Raw genomic sequence first — 16,666 nt, forward strand, 5'->3', positions numbered from 1 at the left:
ATTTGGGAACCTGATATTGAGGAACAAGGTTTAAATTCCCCCCGAACCAATCTTTATGGTTTTGCCACTAGATTTGAGACAGAAATCTCTTTAGAAATTGTCACCATCATTTTTTATATAGGAGATGAGAGTAAAGAATTTCAGAAGATAATCTGAAATTGGTCCTTTCCCTTTTGCATCTAAAGTTAGGGATGTAACCTACATTATTGAAAATGTAAGGTAGAATGTATCAGATTTCTTACCTTAGTTCCAATGGCAACTCTGAGAGCTGAGAGCCCTTCCATTTCTGGAATTACTGCAGGTCTGATTCATATGCTGTGATAAGAAGACATTTTCAGTCTCTCTGGTGTTGCCCTTTCAACTGTTTTATTTGCTCTATTTTTCCACCTTGCAATCCTTTTTGCTTTTCTTAGAGCATAGCCGAAGCCATCACTTTACATTTCTGCAACCTCCCAGTCAATATGCTCCTATACCTTCATTGCCATTGTAAACAAGTCTGGAAAGTTACCTTATTTTTATAGTGCTTGCTTCTTTCCCGTTATCACCAAAAACCTTCTCTCTTTTCCATTCCACTTGCAACTGTCTTTTCATTCTTACATATTACATACTGGGGAAAAGGAGGGAGACAAACTAACTCCCTTTATTTTGTCCCTTGGGATCTGATTAACATAATTAAAATAGGAGATTGGATTGTGAGGGGGAGATGTTATAGATGAAGAAGAAAAATCTGGAATGGATTTCTATGGAAGACTGAAAAAGAACATGTGTCTGGCCGAAGCCATCATTTGGAGTTAGACCAGCGGTTCCCAACCTTTTTGGGGCCATGCCCCACCTAAGCATCTCTAAAACCCTGATCCCCCCCCCCGCCCCGTGACATAAAATTCTTACTATTCAAAAAGTGAACTCCTACACACGCAGAGGAAGTCTAAAAGGCTATTAACTTGGTTTGAACAAGGGTCCAATTGCCCCCTTCAAAAATCAAATTGCCCCCCCGTGGGGCGTGTGCCCTACATTGGGAACCAAGGAGTTAGAGACTTTGGCCTGCCACAGTAGAGTAGTATCATGGGTCCTGGGAGGGGTGGTTACATGATAGGGAAAGTTACTAGCCACAACGAATTCCTTTCTTAGAGTCCAAGGTCATCCTTTGTTCTGCACCAACAGATGTATGAAGGAGGTCGCTGGAATTCCAGAAACTAAACTGGTCCATGTGATGAACTTGTGAGTGTGCGGATGAGGAGTGAACTTTAACCTGGGTGGGTATTGGAAGGAAGCTAGTACTGGTATGGCTACAGTGTAACCAACAAGGCTCCGTTAATAAATCGAACCTTGGATGAGAGAAATGGACTGGAGTCTGATTTATTTCTCAGATGCTAATTGGAGCACTGACTGCATGGCACATAGAATTTCCACTCCTGACTTCAATGAGATGCATGGGGGTTTCAGAAAATGAGGATTGTTGTTTTTTAAAATTCAAAAGACCCTGACAAAAATTCAAATTTATGCAAATTAACATACGTTGAGCCTATATTGTATGAAAAGGTTTGAATAAGTGTTGGACAGATGAAACTCTATTATATATAAGGGTGTGGCTAGCTGATGAGGCCAGAACAAGGCCGAAATGGTACCATCCTAGTATCTCTTAATTTTAAAAAAATTTCAGCTAAAAACATTTGATACATACAGAATATAGTTGTCGGCTATGAATAAATTAACTGCCTTGAAATGGCCCTGGGTTGGGCCTAGAGGCAAAAAGGAGCTGTGACATTCCTTCAATAAACCAGGGTGATCCGACATAAAAAACATATAGCCCCTCCCTGGTACAGAGCTGGAGGGATCAGGTCTGGTGGCTCAACTGTTAATTCTCTGCCTTACAAGGCAGAAGCTGCCAGATCGAATCCCAGTAAGGGTGTGGCTAGCTGATGAGGCCAGAACAAGGCTCCCTTAATTTTAAAAAAATTTCAACTAAAAACATTTGATAGATATATTTAGAAGTACTTTCAACATATTCATAGTTCAGACAAGCTTCAATTATAATTTGAGAAGTCCTTGGGGCAATCTGTTTTGGTTTCCTGTAAAGTCTTAGTGTAAAGGTTGCTGTTATTCTAAATTCCTGGAACAAAAGGTTTCATGAGATTTAGTTTGGCTGGAAGAAGTTTGATTTAAATATTGCTACTCAGACAAATACATTTGTAAGAGCAGAATCAACTCCCTGACAAACTCTGTGTTCTAATCAAGTTCTGAGATTTGAAAACTCTATTGTTTCAGCCAAAGGACCAATAAAATGCCTAAATTAAAAAACTCATTAAAACAGCTGCAACTCAGACTTGTGCTACAAGCTGAGCTCGCTGGAGGAATACTGACTCAAAATGATATAGAAGGTATGGGAGAAATTACCAAGAGCAGATCAGCAGGAAGCTGGAAGTCAGAAAAAAGCCAAAAGACAGAAAATGCCACTCAGACAGGGGATATTAACTCGCGTTCTCTACCAGGAAGCCAGGGGAAGATGTGCCGACTGGCACATCTGCTCTTACAAAGGTTTTTTTAAAAAAATATTCTTCCAAAAATTTCCTTCCAAATAAAAAAAATGGGATGGCTAAAATATCAAAAGAAATATTTATTCTCAGTGCAAGATAGGAAATTTCATAAAGAGTCAAGAACAGGATTCTAGCTTATACTTTTTTTAAAAGAAGGAGCATATATCTAGCCAGCTCATTTTCTCCCATTCAGTTATAACAATAGCTAAATGTACATAACCAACATCTAAGATTTCTTATTACTGTCTGTATTTTCTTTTATTACACATCAGTTTACTTCTTCAATTTCTAAAATGTTACCCCATGTCCAATAATAAATACTCAGATTATGCAGTATTTCAAAGAAAAATAGAAGCCTTCTGCAATGGCTGTACAATATTTTTTTAATTGCAAATCACTTTTGGTCTTTTAATCCATGCTGCCGCTCTATGAAACCTATAAAAACCCTGGACACACATACAACCTGGGAGAAACCCCTCTTAGCAGTAGCGACTGCGAAAGAGACCTCGGAGTCTTGGTGGACAATCAACTAAACATGAGCCAACAATGTGCAGCAGCAGCTAAAAAAGCCAACACAATCCTAAGCTGCATCAACAGGGGAATACACTCCAAGACCAGGGAAGTCTTAATACCACTCTACTACGCCCTGGTCCGACCACACCTGGAGTACTGTATTCAGTTCTGGTCCCCACACTTCAAAAGAGACATTGAAACTCTGGAGAAGGTGCAAAAAAGAGCAACCAAGATGATTAAGGGATTGGAAACCAAAACTTACGAAGAGAGACTGAGGGAACTGGGTATGGATAGCCTAGAGAAAAGGAGGGCCAGAACGGACATGATAGCAGTCTACAAGTATACGAGGGGATGTCACAGAGAGGAGGGGATCACTTTATTCTTCAGGGCACCAGAGGGCCGGACGAGGAACAACGGCTGGAAGCTGACCAAGGAGAGATTCAACATGGAGATAAGGAGGAACTTCCTGACGGTCAGAGCGATCAACCAATGGAACAACCTACCAGCGGACGTTGTGAACTCCAACACTCTGGACATTTTTAAGAGAAGATTGAACTGCCACTTGACTGGTGTACTATAGGGTTCCTGCTTGGGCAGGGGGTTGAACTCGATGGCCTTCATGGTCCCTTTCAACTCTAACAATCAATCAATCAATCAATCAATCAATAATAAATAAATAAGCAAGCAAGCAAGCAAACAAACAAACAAACAAACAAACAAACAAACTAACTAACTAACTAACTAACTAACTAACTAACTAACTAACTAACTAACTAACATATAAATAAATAAATGATATGTGTTAGGACTCTGCCCATAACTGTTGGGTGGTGTTATTGGCTGCAAGTGTTGCAGACTTCCACCAGAGGGAGCTGGAGTTCATAGCTTATTTCTCTGAGTCACCCTCTCTGTTTCTCTTGTCTAAGCTACTCACTGTTAATGGCTAGTCACTGTTAGGTTTACTCTGCAATTCTCTGCATGCTCTGTATTGTAGTCATGTATTACAGCTAAAATGTGTTTAGGCTCAATATCTTTGTTTACTGATTATGACAAAGGCAATTGGTAAGAAAGACTATGTACTTGGTAATATTTGGATTGTTATTCTGACTTATTATGTGTATGACTTTAAACTCTTTATCTGAATATGTTATTTCTCAAAGTAAACTTTAATTCAGGTTAGTGTATTTGTATGCGACTCAATAGCTATTCACAACTAATCTCAATCTAAATGTTTCTGTGTGTGCACAACCTTGGTAAACAAGGATTACACTGTTTATACATTAACAATATGCTTTAGCCAAAGTAAACAAGATCCTTTATTCACTATTTATAGAAAGAATGGTGAAAAGCCCTGGAATCTTAAAATGAGCAATTTGTGGAGCAGATTCATATTAGGGTAGGAACACCACCCAGTGTAAATTTCCATATTTTCTCTCTCATCTTCCTTTTGTAAATAACTGCCAAATATACCATGAATTGTCCATGCATTCACTGCCATTCAATTTGCTTTAAAACAAAACAGCAAACAATGCTCTGCAAGTTGGCTTTATACAGTTGTCCAAGCTGGTTAAATCAAGGAAAAAGAAGATTTGTGAAGGGGAGCTGCTGTAAATGAAAGAGACAAATCTGGCTTGGATTTCTTTGGAGATCTGAGAAAAAATACACCACTTAGCATTTCCAATCTTAATTCTAAGAACCAGGGTGGTGGGGTTTTTTCTGTGTTGTGCTGGGGTTTCCAGGGAAATAAATGAGTGTTTATTTTTCAAAAGATTCGGCAATACTTTCAAAGTAAATGGGGGTCATTTTGATATGAAACAGAACTTTTACATAATTCTCCCTGGGGTTTGGAGACCTGAGACAACCAGGTGTTTTATAGTCAACATGCAAGTTTGTTAATTGTGAAAAAAACAAAAATGAGGAATATATTATAAATAAAGCTGAGAAACAGAAATTAGATACTAAACAGAAATAGAAAACTAAAACAAGAAAGCTAGAACCAGCAATATCATTCTAGTGATTTTAAAATGAAGTTCACCATTTTGCTGTCTTGCTGAGTTGATGAAGACAATATTTGTTCATAACATCTGGAATGGAATGTATAGGGAGCACTTTTTACAGATAAAATGTTACAATAGTTTATAACAGACCTATTATCTAGGGAAGTGCAATATATCAAGGACATATTGGTTAATGTAGGTCTGTGTGTGTGTGTATACACACACACACACACACATGCACACACACACACACAAACACAGGCACACTGTATATATCATGACTCAAAATTGTCTCTAGGGCACACTTGCAGGACAAAATTCTCTTTTACCAAAGACACGCATATGTTCACATAAGGGAATTCAGAGTCTGTTGTTTCCCAGTCTACAATTAAACAACTATTAGTAAAGCTGACAGGTTTGAAAGGCAGTCTACATCAAACAAACAAGATATACTTCTGAAATCTGAAATATTGTAGGTTTTTTAATTATATGGTTATTCATATTTGTCAATTTATTATCTTATATTATTTAGGGAAGAACATAAATAAAAAAGCTGTCTATATGGGCAGGATATAAATTATATAATATTACTGTAAATATACAGCCATACAAACTGAAAGCAGACTCAGAACAACACAGGACACTACCACAAATCACCTCCACCAGACCCAAACCCACACTCACCCTACCGACCAAATACAACCACCACCCAGAAGCCAAACTACAGCAGTGCTCCCAACTGTTGCAACGCCCTCTGACTTGCACACAAAGCAAACCGAAAAACACCATAAACACATGACCAGACCACAAACTGGAAGCCAAACCAAAATTGTTACACCCCAGACACACATTATAAAACAGCTAAGTAGCCTGCAAGCTCCAACTACTCAGGATATCACCCCCAATCCACAAACATCAACTAATCAGCCTACATCAATTACATCAATGGCCCTAGGTGTTACCCCACTGACTCCCCAGGAAGTTTCAACACAGCTTGCAGCTGTTGAGCCATCAAACCACACCCACCCACCAGTACTGTATGTATAGAGGGAAGGCAGCTCAGGTCTTGCTGTGTTTGCCCTAGAACAAGGACAGAAGCACCAGCCTGAAGATGACAAGTGGGACCTCGTCGAAACGTCACCAGAAATCTCTAAATCCTACACGGGAAGAAACCCGAATATGCCAAGAACTTCATATAATATAATGTATATATATATACATATATACATACATACATACATACATACATACATACATACATACATACATACACACACACATACACACACACACACACACACACAGTGGTACGTCTACTTAAGAACGCCTCTACTTAAGAACTTTTCTAGATAAGAACTGGGTGTTCAAGATTTTTTTGCCTCTACTTAAGAACCATTTTTTCCCAGCTTGGTATCCTCTAGGCTAGAGATTTCCCAACTAACTGTAATCCAGTTTGATATGCTTAAACTTTGAGTTCCAAGAATATTTAACTCCTCAAAAATTCTGGGTAAGTTTTTCCAATAAAGGCAGACCACTTATTCCTAAAAAATACAACAAGCTCCCAATCGTTCACCATTTTTGCTAAAATGGATCACTTGAATGTGAACCTGAAGGCAGCTAGATATGGAGGGGAAAAAAGTTTAAATAATCACATTATTTATTATTATCCACCTTGTTTCCCCCCACCCCACCTGGAAATGTTGCTATTATGAATCATGCTTCCTTTTTAAAAGGTATTTTTAAAAAGCCACTTTCTGTGGTACATTATTATTGTTGCTATTATTATGATGCGGTATTTTTGCTCTGAAGATAGGCAGCCAAACTCTGAAGATAGGCAGCCAAACTGAAAAGCAAAAAAAAAAAAAAAGTAAATAGTAAAATAAATACAATTGTCATTTAACATTTTTACGACAGGCAAAATTGATCCATATTTATCCATTTCCTAAGCACTTGGGGAGTGAGAACCAATCACAACTTCCAATAATATTTACTTACTTACTTACTTACTTACTTACTTACTTACTTACTTACTTACTTACTTACTTACTTACTTACTTACTTATCTATTCATTCATTCAGTCATTCATTTTGTCAAGTACGTACTAGTAGTATGCAAAGATATAACAATATTTATACACATGATATTGGTACTAATAATAGAGAAACATTAAGACAGGGATGGTAGGAATGTGATGCACATGCACGCCCCTTATGAACACGAATAGCTTATGAGAAATATAAGAGGAGGCACACACGAGTGCCAGTGCTCAGACAGTCACAAATAACCTGATACCACATCAATCTGTTACTAAAACACAAAACCAGTGAAAAGAATCACTCCTGCCCAAAACAGATTAACTTCTAGTCCATTATTTTTATTGGGCAAGAGAAAGAGTCGTTAGAATTTGAACCTTAATTTTGCTAGTATGAATTACAGTAGATACACAACAGTCACTGGAATTCTTTGGTAGAGACTTCAACAATTTTGCTACAATAAATCTATTTATCAGAATCTTTATGATGTTGCAGGTTATTTGCCCATCAGATTAAAAGAATGTTGACAGAATTTCCTGCAATGGTCTACTACCAATACATGGGGGAAAATGTTTGTACTTTCCAGATCAGATCACAAGCAAATTCTCTTGCCATGCTACCAAATGGATTGCCAATATCTTGCTCCAGTTTAACCTAAATATAGGTTAACTAAATATAGACTAGCATCAGAACCAGGTGACTGCTCAGAGTAAACATTTCAACCAGACAATAAGCTGAGTGTTACAACTAATAGCTATAGCCAGCAACTTCTATTTTGTAGAGTTTCCAAAATTACTGGTAGTTCTTGACTTACACCCATTCGTTTAGTGTTCTTTTGAAGTTATATCAGCACTGAAAATGTGACTTATGACCGTTTTTCACCCTTACAACCATTGTGGCATGGTATCCCTATGGTCATGTGATCAACTGACACATATTTATCTCTGTTGCAGTATCCTGGGGTCATGCAATCATCTTTGCAACCTCCTTCCGACAAACAAAGTAAACGGGGAAACTATATTCACTTAACCATGTTACTAACTTAACAATTACAGTGATTCACTTAATAACTATGCCAAGATATGTATACTATGGGACAAAGCTCACTTAACAACTGTGCTGCTTAGCAATGGAAATGTTGGTGTCAATTACGATCATAAGTCAAGGATTACCTGTATATTACTTCAGTTCCTTGCTAAATAAGAATCTGGAATTCCAGAAAAAATTAAGGATTTCATAACTCAATATGAATCATATATCCCTTGGAAACAAGGAAAATATATTCCAGATTGCTTCCAAATAGAATGTCTTGATTGGAGGAAACTGAAAAAATGACCAATCTCTCTTCTGGAAAACAACTCTATTCTTGAACATTCTTCATGGATTTTGCGGAGAAATTGATCCCCCCCACTTAGGTAATAGAAGTCTGATAGCTCTCTTTATCTGAAAGCCTAGGAAAGCCAGGGTATCTTCAAATCTTAATAGATTCAAAACAAGAAACTTGTTCCTTAGATAGTCAGGCCCTAAGCCTAAGCCATTCAAAGTTTTACAAGTTAACACACTTGAAAGAAGCCATTTACAAGCTTTTTAGCATACAGTGATCCCTCGAGTTTCGCGATCTCGATCTTCGCGAAAACGCTATATCGCGATTTTTCAGCAATTGTTACCATCTCGATCTTCGCGAACACTATATCGCGATTTTCCCCACCCGATCAGGTCACTCTCTTCCTTCCTTTCTCATCTTTCTTTCTCTTTCTCTATGTTGCTTCTTCCTATCTCACACTCTCTTCCTCCCTCTCTCATCTCTTTCTTTCCTTCTCTCTCTTTCTCTCCCCCTCTTGCTCTCGAGCGGCCGCCTAGCAGCTGATCTGCTCGGCAGCGCAGCAGCAGCGAGGAGCCGAAGATCTTCGGCTCCTCGCTGGTGCTGCGCTGCCGAGCAGATCAGTTGCTAGGCGGCCGAAGGAACGTTCCCTGGGTCTTCCCCGCCGCCTCGGATCCTCGCTGATGCCCGCCCGCCGTTTGCCGCTCACCCCGTTCGGCGGCCGCACGTCCCGTTCGCCCGCCGCTCGCCTCATTCGCCCGCCGCTCCCCTCGTTCGCCCCCCACTCCCCTCGTTCGCCCGCCGCTCCCCTCGTTCGCCCCCCACTCCCCTCGTTCGCCCGCCGCTCGCCCCGTTCGCCCGCCGCTATCGAACTTGCTATCGAGCCTGCTAATGAAATCCAACCCGCAGCGGCCCTTTCCCTCTCCAGGCTGCGGGAGGGGTCCGGAGAACAATGCCTGGCGCCGCGCTCCCGGCTGGGCTTTTTTCCCCCATTTCCCCTCGGGTGGAATTTCAGACCCTCCGCCGGTTGGATTTCATTAGCAGGCTCGATAGCAAGTTCTTCCTCCCTTTAGAAAGCCCCGCAGCCTCCTCTGACCGGCGAGGCCGCCAGCGAGGACCCGCAAAGCCGCCGCCGCCGCAGCGAGGCCAAGCCGCCCGCTCCCACGGCACGGGCTCCCAACACAGCGCCGCTCAGCCCGCCCTCGGCGATGCCTCCGCGGATCTGCAAGCCCAGCCGAGCGACGCCTCTGGTCTGGGCGAAGGCAGTGGGCAGGCCCCGCCGCAGCAGTCCCCGCGGGCACCGCGCGCCAAGGGCCGGCCAGGCCGCCGGCCAACAAAGGGGCTCCCTCGCCTCCCTCGGGCAGGTTTACAAAGGCAGCGCGGCAACTTGGAGCACGGCACGCCCCGCAGCCCTCGCCTCGCCCGCCCCCGCCTGGCTGGCGCTCCGGCTACCCCCGGCTGAGGAAGAACCGAGTAGCCCCCGCCCTCCCCCGCCCGGCTCCCTTCAGCCCCCCGGGGCCAAGCGGGCGGGGGGCAGGCGGGACTTCGCCTGTCTCCGCCGCCCGCATCGCCCCTCCGGCGGGCCGGCCTCCCCCGCCCGCCTCTGCTGCAGCCGCCGCCGCCTCCCCGACTGGCACAAAAGGGCCCCGCCCGCCCCGCCCCGAAGCTTACCTTGCGAGTTTTTGGCTGCGGGGGGAGAAGTAGGACTTTCCTAACTCCCTCCCCCCGGTCGCCGTTTGCTGCTCGCCCGTTCACCTGCCCGCCATCAGGACCGCCGCGCACTAACTTGATGACGGCCAAGCCGTCCCAGATCGTGGGGAGGGGAGCTCTTCTCCAGCCAGGGGACGGCGAGGCCCTCCCAATGCCCCGCGCTTGGAGCCGGAGTGAGGCCACTTCCGCCTCCGGATGAAGGAATCTCCTCAAACTCAAAGCCTGTATCCTGCCGCCCGGTTTACCCAGGACACGAGCGGCGAAGTGACTTGGAGGAATGGAAAGTCCAAACCGCCCGGTTTCAGTGGGGTTTCCCCGTTGCCCAGGGATTCCTTCGCCCGAACGGAGGTGGCTGTGGCTCACTTCGCCGCTCGTGTCCTGGGTAAACCGGGCGGCAGGATACAGGCTTTGAGTTTGAGGAGATTCCTTCATCCGGAGGCGGAAGTGGCCTCACTCCGGCTCCAAGCGTGGGGCATTGGGAGGGCCTCGCCGTCCCCTGGCTGGAGAAGAGCTCCCCTCCCCACGATCTGGGACGGCTTGGCCGTCATCAAGTTAGTGCGCGGCGGTCCTGATGGCGGGCAGGTGAACGGGCGAGCAGCAAATGGCGACCGGGGGGAGGGAGTTAGGAAAGTCCTACTTCTCCCCCCGCAGCCAAAAACTCGCAAGGTAAGCTTCGGGGCGGGGCGGGCGGGGCCCTTTTGTGCCAGTCGGGGAGGCGGCGGCGGCTGCAGCAGAGGCGGGCGGGGGAGGCCGGCCCGCCGGAGGGGCGATGCGGGCGGCGGAGACAGGCGAAGTCCCGCCCGCCCCCCGCCCGCTTGGCCCCGGGGGGCTGAAGGGAGCCGGGCGGGGGAGGGCGGGGGCTACTCGGTTCTTCCTCAGCCGGGGGTAGCCGGAGCGCCGGCCAGGCGGGGGGCGGGCGAGGCGAGGGCTGCGGGGCGTGCTGGGCTCCAAGTTGCCGCGCTGCCTTTGTAAACCTGCCCGAGGGAGGCGAGGGAGCCCCTTTGTTGGCCGGCAGCCTGGCCGGCCCTTGGCGCGCGGTGCCCGCGGGGCCTGCTGCGGCGGGGCCTGCCCACTGCCTTCGCCCAGACCAGAGGCGTCGCTCGGCTGGGCTTGCAGATCCGCGGAGGCATCGCCGAGGGCGGGCTGTGCGGCGCTGTGTTGGGAGCCCGTGCCGTGGGAGCGGGCGGCTTGGCCTCGCTGCGGCGGCGGCTTTGCGGGTCCTCGCTGGTGGCCTCGCCGGGCGGAGGAGGCTGCGGGGCTTTCTAAAGGGAGGAAGAACTTGCTATCGAGCCTGCTAATGAAATCCAACCGGCGGAGGGTCTGAAATTCCACCCGAGGGGAAATGGGGGAAAAAAGCCCAGCCGGGAGCGCGGCGCCAGGCATTGTTCTCCGGACCCCTCCCGCAGCCTGGAGAGGGAAAGGGCCGCTGCGGGTTGGATTTCATTAGCAGGCTCGATAGCAAGTTCGATAGCGGCGGGCGAACGGGGCGAGCGGTGGGCGAACGGGACGAGCGGCAAACGGCGGGCGGGCATCAGCGAGGATCCGAGGCGGCGGGGAAGACCCAGGGAACGTTCCTTCAGCCGCCCAACAGCTGATCTGCTCGGTAGCGCGGCAGCAGCGAGGAGCCGAAGATGAGGTTTCCCCGTTGCCCAGGCAAAGGGGAAACCCCATCTTCGGCTCCTTGCTGCTGCCGCGCTACCGAGCAGATCAGCTGTTGGGCGGCTGAAGGAACCTTCCCTTGGTCTTCCCCACCGCCCACACGCAAACTTCACCATCTGCGCATGTGCGGCCATGAAAAAATGGCCGCACATGCGCAGATGGTGTTTTTACTTCCGCACCGCTATATCGCGACAAATCGAGTTTCGCGAGGGGTCTTGGAACGGAACCCTCGCGAAACTCGAGGGATCACTGTACTTGAAAACCATACAAAAAAGAATATAGAAAAGCAGTATAATTGAGACAATTGGTATTGGGGATCACAATATCATTCGCAGTCACCTCCCCCACCCCACCACCAAAAAAAAGGAATATTTGAGACTAGCCTATAATTTGGAACAATACAAGAGCCTTTATTCAGTAAATAATCCTATTATTGCCTTTGTTAGTAGAAAGTTGATGGACTGCATCCCTCCCATAAGGAGTCATTAACTGCCTCCCTTGAGCAGACTTCTATATACAGTATATATAGAGAAAAATAGTTGGATTTTTATGTTAAAATATTATAGAACAGTTCATGCCTGTTCTTGTCACTAAAGTATTTATTGCTATTTCTTATTATTTCACATTATTTCTGGTACATTTCAAATATGCAATATCATATAATTAAATATGCATCTCATTTCAGTTATGTAATAGAATAAGCAACATAGGGAATAAAGTAAATAGCATTAAGAGCCTGTTTCTTAATTTTATTTGTTTTTGTATGTAGTGCTGGTAACCAAGGCACCTTAAAGATTAAAATATGCTAGCATTTTAAACAGGGAAAATAAAAGTAAAATAAAATAGAAATAGAAAGCAAAATAGGTTTAACAATGACGCAAATACCAAAAATGATTTATTTATTTCTTATTTAAAAACAGTTTTTTTCTTTTAATTTCCTCAATTATTTTAGTAAGTTTTCTCTCTCTCTCTCTCTCTCTCTCTCTCTCTCTCTTTCTCTCTCTCTCTCTCTCTCTCTCTTTCTCTCTAACACACACACACAGAGAGAGAGAGAGAGAGAGAGGGATCCTGGGTGGAACACACACCTGATATATTTGAGATATATTTTGTCTAATAAAACAGATTACACTCATTTTAAATCTCTATATTACACTGAGAGTTTGTTTTAGCCAAATCAGTGAGAAGTGCCTAAGAATAGTTGCCAGGTCCTCCATTACATTTACACACTTAGCCCAACTCCAAAAACAATTATGTTCTATTTTTTCAGAACAAATTATATATTAACAAATAGAAATTAAATATTCTATTACAAAGTTCTCTGTAATGTCTAATCATTTATATTTTACACCAACAATAGAACTAGTCACAGGTGTATGAAAAATAATATTTTTCATGGCTAAGGGCCAACATGGAGAAGACTTAAATCCTTAGATTTGATTTATCGCTCCAGCCAAAACTGTTGGAAGGTCAAAAAGTACAAATATTTCCAGCGAATGAACTTCTTGCATGAGAACATGTTCACAGTACAAACCACTGGTGGGAACTGTGCAGTGAACATTCATAACTTGAAAGGCTCATTTTTTAAATTGATGAACCCAATTTAGAGAGATGATCCCTAAATGTAAACAGACATTGGCAGGCATTTGATATTTTACCAATCCCTGTCTGTTTCACTGTTCAGCTGAGACAGCTGCAGGGTCTAAAAATTAATGGGTACATTTACATTAGGAAAACAACACTGTCCCAACATCCTGACGGCTGGCAGGAAAAGTCAACTTAGCAACAGTTCAGAGTAATGCCAGGCTAACCAAATGATGCTATTCAGCAACTATGCTTCCCACAGAAACAAAGTCCACAAAATGTCAACAACTATTAAAAATATAACAGCTATCAGCCCACACCCCATAAGTTTTCATCTGTCACCCTGCAGACAAATTAACCCCGCAAACACAAATAGCAAGATGTTACACTAGACTGCTATTTTGTTATTTTGTTTTTCAGCTGGAGTCTACTCAGAGCAATTGGCTCAAAACTAAAAATCCAAATTTGGTAATTATGTAGTTAAGATTGATGAAAAACAACAACAAGAAGATAATTCTTATTATAGATTTATAGCTTCAGTATCCTATGTATCAAATTCTATTTAAAAAGTTCTTGCAATTTTCTCGCATAGTTGGTATCATTAAATTAATAATTATTATTCTTAGAACCTATTTATTTCAACAGCTGAATTGGAGTATATGTTTAAGTGGCTTCTTGTCAGAAAACATTGTTTAAGCTTTAATTGGGTGACATCCTGTACTATCTTGCTTAATTTGCAAAGTCGGATCTCTGGTTTTGAAAAAGATGGACTGACGTGCTGGTGTTGGACATTACTTATTACTTATTCCCTTATTATTTAAGGGAAAGGAGAGAAAAAACTGTAACAAAAGAAATTAATTGGATTGAAAATGGGTAAGGCACACTTCAGAGACATCATGGTAGAAACCTCTTTCCCTTCCACCTTGTTTAATCAACATGAGCCAGCTCACACAAACAAATACAAATTGCAGAATGATCCTTCAGTAAGAACAAACCCCAATCCACTGTCACAATATTAAATGGCATCTATAATTTCTACTGATCTACTTTAATACTACAGTTAGTTAGTTAGTTAGTTAGTTAGTTAGTTAGTTAGTTAGTTAGTTAGTTAGTGATTGGATTTATATGCCGCCCCTCTCCGTGGACTCGGGGCAGCTAACAACAGTGATAAAAACAATATGTAGCAATCCAATAATAAAACAACTAAAAACCCTTATTATAAAAACCAGACATACATACTGACATACCATGCATAAACTGTAGAGGACCAGGGGGAAAGAACATCTCAGTTCCCCCATGCCTGACGGCAGAGGTGGGTTTTAAGGAGCTTACAAAAGGCGAGGAGGGTGGGGGCAATTCTGATCTCTGGAGGGAGTTGGTTCCAGAGGGCCGGGGCCGCCACAGAGAAGGCTCTTCCCCTGGGTCCCGCCAAACAACATTGTTTAGTTGACGGGACCCGGAGAAAGCCCACTCTGTGGGACCTAATCGGTCGCTAGGATTTGTGGGGCAGAAGACGGTCTCGGAGATATAAAGTAATATTTCTGTTTTCTTAACAAATGTATATGGGAGCATGCCTAGTTGCTAAAGATCCATATTCTTTCCATTCACATTTAAGCATTAACATATAACATATTGCATTATGCCAAAAATAGTGATATATTAATCAGCCTAGTGAAGTTTCTGAGTTTAGGGAAGCCTAAGTATAGAAATCATTTAATAATAAATGATATTCAATTCATTCAAGACTTCCACGTATCCCTTAAAATAAACTTATATTATATTCATGGGGTTTTTTTGAGAAAATAATGGCGTTTGATCAGGCAAGAGACTGATGCTGTTAAGATTTGACATATATACAGCCACAGGTTAATGTAACATTTCCAAATAAACATAAGCAAAAGTTAACATCACTGATAATAGTCAAAGGATAATGATTATTCCCAGAGAGCCAATAACATAGAAAATGGGAATACATTAAATAGCACAACTTTCCTTTTAGTCCATTAATTATCCCGAGGCAACCCTCTTAAAATTCTGTAACCAGTAACAAAACCATCAGATTCTAACACTGGCATAACAAACCTAGTGTAAAATCCTTTGTTTTTTGCAAATTTAGAACTGGAGAAAAGTTGGGGAACTGTGAAAGAATGGGTAAAAAAAGAAATACAAAACTTTTCACTTAGCTGTAGATACCAAGATATTCAAAAGCTCTGATCATATTTTTTTCCTATATTTTCTATAAGATATTAGCATTACAGAAAGTTATCGGGGTATCTTGAGTTCAATTGTCTTTTTACAATCTCACCTTATTCAGCATTCCACTAGGGTCCAGGGCCTCAAGGCAATACCTGCATTAAAAAAAAATCAACTTTAATTTGGGTCCCATTTTACTAATGTCAGCTCATAACACAGGCACTGAAGATGCTTGAGATAAATCTAATTGCTAGAAAGTTTCCTCCACAAGCAGATGCAAAGAGCAATTAATGTTCCAGGTTTAATTTGTAATACTTAGTAATCTCTTATTACTTTTGCTGTTGCTCATATCAAAGAGCACTGATAAATGCATCAGCACAATTTTTAAAGAGGAAAAAACAGAGGTGGAAAAAGTGAGAAACATTTCACAGAAAATGTTAAAGTTTAGAACACAAGATCTATTAGATTTTTTTTAATATAGAATAAAATGTATGGGCATGGAAGGTAAAAGTTAAGTGTTTATACGGACAGTCAGTGGTGGGCTACCACTGACTGTCAGAACGCTAAATTGTACTCGCTATGGCGGTTTGTAATTTCTTGCGTGGGTGGGTGTGGTTTTATGGCTCAGCCATTAAACTTGAAGTTTCAACATAGCTTGCAGCTGCTGAGCCATCAAACCACACCCACCCACCAGCATTTATACAGGGAAGGCAGCTCCCATCTCGCTGTGTTCACCCTAGAACAAGGACAGAAGCACCAGCCTGAAGATGACAAGTGAGACCTTGTCGAAACGTTGCCAGACCTTCACACCTGTACCTGTGAAAATCTACGAAAACATATATATGTGTGTGTGTGCGTGTGTGTTTTTTTATGTCGGATCACCCTGGTATATTGAAGGAACGTCACAGCTCCTTTTTACCTCTAGGCCCAACCCAGGGTCATTTCAAGGCAGTTAATTTATTCATAGCCAACAACTATATTCTGTATGTATCACATGTTTTTTGCTGAAATTTTAAAATTAAGGGAGACTAGGATGGCACCATTTCAGCCTTGTTCTGGCCTCATCAGCTAGCCACACCCTTACATTTCTTCAATATACCAGGGTGATCTGACATAAAAAACAT

General features: G+C 43.1%; 1 protein-coding gene across 2 annotated transcripts in view; it reads right to left on the reverse strand.

Moving 5' to 3' along the window:
- The window catches only part of SEMA5B (semaphorin 5B), a 622,390-nt gene that overhangs the window by 459,588 nt on the left and 146,136 nt on the right, over positions 1–16,666 (reverse strand). For both annotated transcript variants that reach the window (XM_070730236.1, XM_070730229.1), the window contains one exon: positions 15,655–15,697. The gene's annotated coding sequence lies outside the window, so the exon portion shown is untranslated. The remainder of the gene's footprint in view (positions 1–15,654; positions 15,698–16,666) is intronic.

The sequence above is a fragment of the Erythrolamprus reginae genome, chromosome 1 (genome assembly GCF_031021105.1).
Source record: "Erythrolamprus reginae isolate rEryReg1 chromosome 1, rEryReg1.hap1, whole genome shotgun sequence".
NCBI lineage: Eukaryota > Metazoa > Chordata > Lepidosauria > Squamata > Dipsadidae > Erythrolamprus > Erythrolamprus reginae.